At 39.7% G+C, this 6885-nt stretch overlaps 1 non-coding gene across 1 annotated transcript; it reads right to left on the reverse strand.

Moving 5' to 3' along the window:
• Positions 1 to 5013: 5013 nt before the first annotated feature.
• LOC138391130 (U7 small nuclear RNA) lies at positions 5014 to 5076 on the reverse strand. The gene has a single exon (XR_011234750.1). It is a non-coding gene; the product is annotated as a U7 small nuclear RNA (small nuclear RNA).
• Positions 5077 to 6885: the final 1809 nt, after the last annotated feature.

Genomic DNA, 6885 nt, shown 5'->3' on the forward strand with positions numbered 1-6885 from the left:
TCTAGTCCTTTTACTTCAAAGAACGTTATATATTGATGCCTTTCAAGTTTATATCTCTAGTCCTAACCTCTTGCCTGAGCTCCAGTCTTGTACATCCAACTATCTACTCAACACATCCACCTGAATGTCTAATAAGTATCTCAAATTTAACATGGCCAAACCCAAGCTATTGGATTTCTACCCCACCCCATATCTGCTTTCCCTTAGCCTTCCCTTTCCCATAATTGATACAAGTATACACTCAGTTGCTCAGGACACATAACTAGGAGCTGTACTTGGCTCTTCTCTTTTCCTTACACAGCACATTTACTCCATCAGTGTCTACCTCCAATTCATCAATAGGTCCCATTGGCTCCAACTTCCAGAATATATCCTGAACCTAACTACGTCTTTCCATCTTTTCTCATCAAGTTGATGCCACCATCACCTCTCACTGATCTCCCTGCTGCACTCTTGATCCCCCATAGCCCTTCCCCCATCCTCGTAGCAGCCAGAGTAATCTTTCTAAAGTGTAAATCAAAGAACATAATTTCCCTGCTTCAAATTCTCTAAAGATTTCCCATTGGAATCAGAATAACCTACAAACTTCTCATCAGGGTCTATGAGGCTTTCCAAATCTTGCCTGTCTGCTTTCTGGCCTCATTGCCCCCAACTCTTCCTCTTATTCAATGAGCTCCATCCACTCTGACCTTCCTTCTGTCCCATGAATACACAAAACTTGTTCATGTCTCAGGCCATCCCACCTATTGCTCATTCTGCTTGAAGAGCTCTTTGGATCTTCATGGACTTCCTCCTTTTTTTTTATCATTTAAGTGACAAAAAGTGACTCAGATGTCACTTTCTCAAAGAGGCCTTCCCTGATCACCACAGCTAAAGTAATATCACATTTCCCTAGGTCACCTTCCTCACACTACCCTATTATACCTTCTTCATAATATTTATCAGTACCTTAAGTTCTTATTCATTTCTTTATTATATGCTTATTGCTCGTCATTCCTCACTAGAACATAAACTCCTTGGGTGCGCTGTTACTGTCTGCGTTATTCACAGCTGATTCTCCAGTACCTTGAACAATACAGACCACAAAATATAGATGCACAATAAATGTTTGTTTAAATTGGCTATTTCTTTCTTCTGAAAGGAGGTTTAGAGAAGATGGGAAGGGGGTGGGAGGAAAACTCTCTTTCCTCTGTGATTTGGAACATAAAGTGTTTGGCTGATAGTAAGAAACAGGTGGAACAGGCTTTTCAGAAGTGTAATGAATCATTCGAGACTGCCATTGTTCAAAAGTCGTTTTTAAAAAATCATTAGTTGAGAGTTTTTTGTTTCAATTCTAACATTTCTTCAAAAGGGATTTCATGGAAGAAAGAATTTAAATTTTTACCGTTTTAGGTAACATTGGCTTTCCAAAACACCAACCTCACATCTTTTATATTTCTGCCCTGGAATTGATTTGTCTTAATCCACTGTTTTTGTTTTGTTTTTGTTTTCCTCCCTCTCTTTAAAGGATCTTCTATATTTGTTCCTGACAACACAGGTTCAAGACCCAGAAAAGCACAAATGTCAATGTTTTCTTTCCTTGTGTCCCTTCATTATAGCCTTAGCAAGTCCCTTCATGTATCCGTAGCCACATAGCTCTGTTTCCCATCAATAAAGTCTAGGTGTTTTGCAAGTATAAATTAATGCTTTTATGTATATGCTTCTATCTCTCTTTCCCATTGGCAAAATCTATGCATTTGCAAGACTTAAATAGGTACATTTTCTTATACGTGTTGGTCATTTTCTACATTTGAATAATAAGTTCTACTCAAGGTATAGCTGCGCTGCAAAATTAATTTTCTTAGTCAACTTTTTAATGGTATTTTCTTAAAAGGATTTTTATAACACATTTTGGTTACTTGGTGTTTATTGGCTCATATATACCACTCCTCTAGAATATTGCTGTGAACTAGATGTGAATTTATGATGATGATGAAAAGAGTAATTAAATAAAGAACTACTGCTGACAGGTGAAAGCATGGTTAATTATTTCTCTGTGGAGAAATGCACATATGTACATAGCAAAACAGCTTTTGGAAGCCAGACCAACCTGCCAGACATGCTGAACCAGTTCTAGTCTATTCCAAAAGGGGAAGGCAACATGTATGATTCATTCCTAAGACTTTCAGAGAGTCAAATATGTTTCCACATGATATCAAAACTTGATGTCAAAAACTTCATGGGGGCTTTTGACTTATCTTTTTGCAAAAACCTATATGGTATTTACAAGTGTGGCTAAAGAATCACAATGGATATGGACATGCAACAGTAACTGGTTAGCAGCCAGGTAAACCCTTGTAGGGTCCTTGCACCTAGCCAAAAAAAGAGTTTTTAAGAGCAAGCCTCTTGCCAAGAACTCACCAAAAGCTCTAAGAAATGAAATGTTGCTCAGACCTCTTTTAGCCTGCTCCTGATCTAAAATCTTGATTAGAGAGCTTATTTTTAGCATTGTTCTCCCACATGTGTGGGAGGGCAGAATACAATATCACTCTGAATGTGTGTCTATGGTTGTTCTCTCTTATTGAACAGCTTGGGGGCTGGAAGTTACCCTGATCTATTTCCTCATCTCCAAGCATATCTAGATGTAAACTGTTTCTAAAGAAAATATTGGTTTAATTACTTCTTGTGAAATTCCAAAGATTCCATAGTTTGCTTTGGGACACAGCAATTGCTACTCCAACCCACCAAATGTAACCTTCCTTTTCCCAGACTATAACTTGAGGCTTTGTAGTATGTGGATGACAAGATCATTGGTATTTGGGTCTTAAGTTCCCACCCTGGTTTCTTTACAAGGACACTCAACTTCTGAGGTTTCTTTCATTTTAATGGGTCTCTAGTGGCCTCACAGACCCTAGGAGCTTTCTTCTTGCTGCTGCAGAATCAGCCTTCTGCCAAGGCTCCAGCCAGGACTCTGCACCAGTTCTTCCCCTGCTCCTGCTGGTGCTGTGCTCAAAGTTATCAACTTTGGGGTTGGTGGGGAAAGGGATTCCAGAGTGCAGTGGCATCATTGTAGCCCACTACAACCTCAAACTCCTGGGCTCAAATGATCCTCCTGCCTCAGCTGCCCAAGTAGTTGTGACTACAGGCATGCGCCATGACGCCTGGCTAATTTTTCTAATTTTAGTAGAGCAGGAGTCTCACTCTTGCACAGTCTGGTCTCGAACTCCTGACCTTAAGCAATCATCTCACCTTGGCCTGCCAGAGTGCTAGGATTACAGGCCTGAGCCACTGTGCCTGGTCCTCACCCCCTTTCTTCAGATGATCATTACAGCTCTCTTAGCTGTGAACTAGCCCTTAAGCTAACTCAATGTAAGCTTCCAAGATGCAGACTTTTTCTTTCAGCTTTTCTTCAGTCCTTTGTTAAGGACTTAAAACAAGTTTTCTCATAGACTAGGCCAGAGAAACATTAATCTGTGTCATAACAAACAATTCCTTGCATGCAGACTCCTGGTGTCCTAAGACTAGCCACATCTCTTAGTTTCCTGCTACCTTAAGATGAATTTCCTGCCCTCCCTGCCAGCCCCATTCACTTTCCCCCAAAATGGCTAGAAATAGTCTCTTCTTGTTTGGTTTAGGAAATATTATCATGGTAATTTAGGAGATTGACTATCAGTTCCGAATTCTTACATCATTTCCTCCAGGAGGCTTTGAGACTCTCATGCAAATAATACTCTCTTATTCAGATATCTCAGACTTTCCAAAGTTAACTTGTAGTTTATATTATATATCTTTCTTTTCCCTTACTCAACCAAGGAGAGCCTTGTCCACACAGAATCTCTAACGCTTTCCTAAGCTTGATAGAATTCCCAGGGAGCTACAGTGTGTGCCTCTGCCTTATTCTGCACAGCAACTTGGCATCAGCCTCTTCTTTCCACTAGTCTCAACGTATTCCAGTCATTCCATCCTCCAGCCAACTCCTACATCCTCATGGTTAGAGAGCTCTGGGATAGTAAAGGTAGCCACCACTACCACCCTACACAGACACACACACAAACACACACACACACACACACAGAGTTTGGGGCCCTTGGATTTAAATTATTTAGCAAAGATGCTTTGGAAACAAAATAAGTAAGAATTTCAAGTCAATATTCAGAAGTACTTCTTTATTGTTATTAATTGCAAATAAAACAGGATTTTAGAGTTTGTCACTACCGTAATCCAAGCTCCTATCATGTTTTGCCTGAACTCCTAAAACAATTTTCCTACTTCTACTGTTTTCCACCTCCAACACAGTCTCCACACAATATCCAGTGTTCTTTTAAAACTGTATCACATCACTTCCTTGTTTAAATCTTTCTGATGGCCCAGTGCGGTAGCTCACACCTGTAATCCTAGCACTCTGGGAGGCCGAGGTGGGCAGATCATTTGAGCTCAGGAATTTGAGACCAGCCTGAGCAAAAGCAAGACCCCATCTCTACTAAAAATATAGAAAGAAATTAGCTGGACAACTAAAAATATATATAGAAAAAATTAGCTGGGCTTGGCGGTACATGCCTGTAGTCCCAGCTTGGGAGGCTGAGGCAGGAGGATCACCTGAGCCAAGGAGTTTGAGGTTGCTGTGAGCTAGGCTGATGCCACGGCACTCTAGCCTGGGCAACAGAGTGAGACTCTGTCTCAAAAAAAAAAAAAAAAAAAAAAAATCTTTCTGATGGCTGCCCATTGGACACAGAATAGATTCCACACTCCTACTGTAACAGTAATAGTAGTAATTAATAATGATAATAGATAAGAATAGGTTACCCCTATTATTCTCTATCATTGGACTTTACTTCCTTCATAACATTAATGCATTCTATTTGTTTATTTTTTTGTCTGTCTCCCTAGCTGGAATGTTAGCTTTCTGAAGGCATCAGCATTGTTTGTCTTATTCACCGTTGGGTCCCCATCTCCTGGCATGGTGCCTGGCACATATTAAGCAATCAGTAAATAATATTTCTTGAGGGAATAAAGTCTTTTTTCTTGTTGCTGTTTTCCGGTCCTTTCCAGCAAGGACCGGAAAACCTGCTAGGCAAATTTAAAAGAGCTGTAACACTGGGAATAAAGTCTCATGATTTAAAATTAATTTAGAAGTCATCTAATCCATCTAGTCCTTTACCCCAATTCAGGGCTTAATTTTCAGCCCTTTGTAATGCTGAGGCTATTTGGATAGTGGTGTTTATGCTGGTGGAGAACAAAAAAGAACAATAGGGAGGAGCTGTTTCCCTTTCCCTAATTGATTTTGCCTTACTTGTTCTGACATCAGCTTTACTTTTTACCACATAGACAAATAGTCATATGAGTCATTTATTCTTAGCCAAGCAGCTAATCATGCACGTGACCACTGCTGTGTGTGTGTGTGTGTGTGTTGGCGGGAGGGGGTTATAGTTGAGTGTGTTCCAGATTAATGTTCATCTAGTTTTCTGTGGAATCTTAAAGATTTTGTCTATTAACATCTTTATTTTTTTTTTCCAAATATAAGTAGAGAGTTTATTTGGGACAAGGTTGAGGACTGCAGCCTGGGAGACACAGATTCAAGTTGCTCTGAATATATGCTCCCTCTATTCTTTCATGTAGTATTTTCCAAACTATGGGCTTTGACTTATCACTGCATATTGTAAAGATAAATATAGTCTAGTGAAACTTTTGTTTCAGTCATATACGTGATTGTGTGTGTGTATGTGATTGTGTGTGTTTGTGTGTGTGTGTGTACTATGTCTTGATGTAAAACATATATTTCTTATTGTAAAAAATAAACAACAATAACAACAAAAATTCTGAAAGCCACTGCCCAAATGAACATTATTAGGATATCTTATATTAGAAAGGAGACTATCTGGTAGTTCTAGGATGACATATGGGTTGACCTTCGCAGCCCTCTTAGTCAGGGCTCTGAGGCTGTTCAGAATTCCGAGGCTGTTCAGAATTAAAGTAGATGAGAATGATAATTCTGCCATGTTTCTAAATGAAAGCACTATCTACTTATAGCCTGCAAACACTGTTAGAAAAGTATCTTATAAGCATGGGTACTACATCAGCTATTTGAAATAAACTACAAATACAACAAACACATTATTGTTTTCATTAGTTCTCCATTACTTTCCTTCTTTGACCGAAAAGATTAGAGCCAAAATGGCCAGAGGTCTAGTAAGAGTTCTGGTGGAGGCGAAATGAATGAAGAGGCCCCAAAAGAACATTGTGGGTTCTCCTTTTTGTGCCAGTTTCCTTCTGATGGCTTCTCCTTTTACAGTGAAATAGGAAGCAAGATCATCTGCTGAGAATGAGGATCGGGAAGAAGTATTGAAGGTTTGAGGAAAGAAAGGCATAAAGTAGTGGAAGGGTGAATGGACTAAGGAAACATAGCCTGGCTGTGGGCAGCACCAAGGGATATATATTTACAGTGGGTCCAGTGAGCATGGTTACATGTTCAGCTGGAGAACATGGGCAAGTAGTAGTTAAAGAGTTGACTTTAACCAGAGATGAATGGAAATTCTGTTTAGGGAGAGGGAACAACATAAAGTTTGAGTGCCTGAAATTACATGATGTGTAAATATAGTAAAAAAATTCTCTTAAGAATCAGAAACAATTCATTTGGCTCCAGCCTCCACCCAGAGAACTGGGAAACAGCCAGGCATTCTCGTCTTGCAAGTGAAATGTGTAGCACACCAAACTGAAATAAGGAGGCTGCTTCCCTGGTTCTCTGACTCTGGGCTACAGAATCCCAATTACAAGAGTCAATTAAGGTGTGTCTGATTTAACCACCTCTGTTCACATACTATTATAAAATACAATATCAGGAGGGCCTTTTATAGCAACAATGACTGGAGATAGCTGAAAAAGTCTGAGTCTCCACCATGGAGTAAGAAC

Source organism: Eulemur rufifrons, chromosome 8 (genome assembly GCF_041146395.1).
Source record: "Eulemur rufifrons isolate Redbay chromosome 8, OSU_ERuf_1, whole genome shotgun sequence".
NCBI lineage: Eukaryota > Metazoa > Chordata > Mammalia > Primates > Lemuridae > Eulemur > Eulemur rufifrons.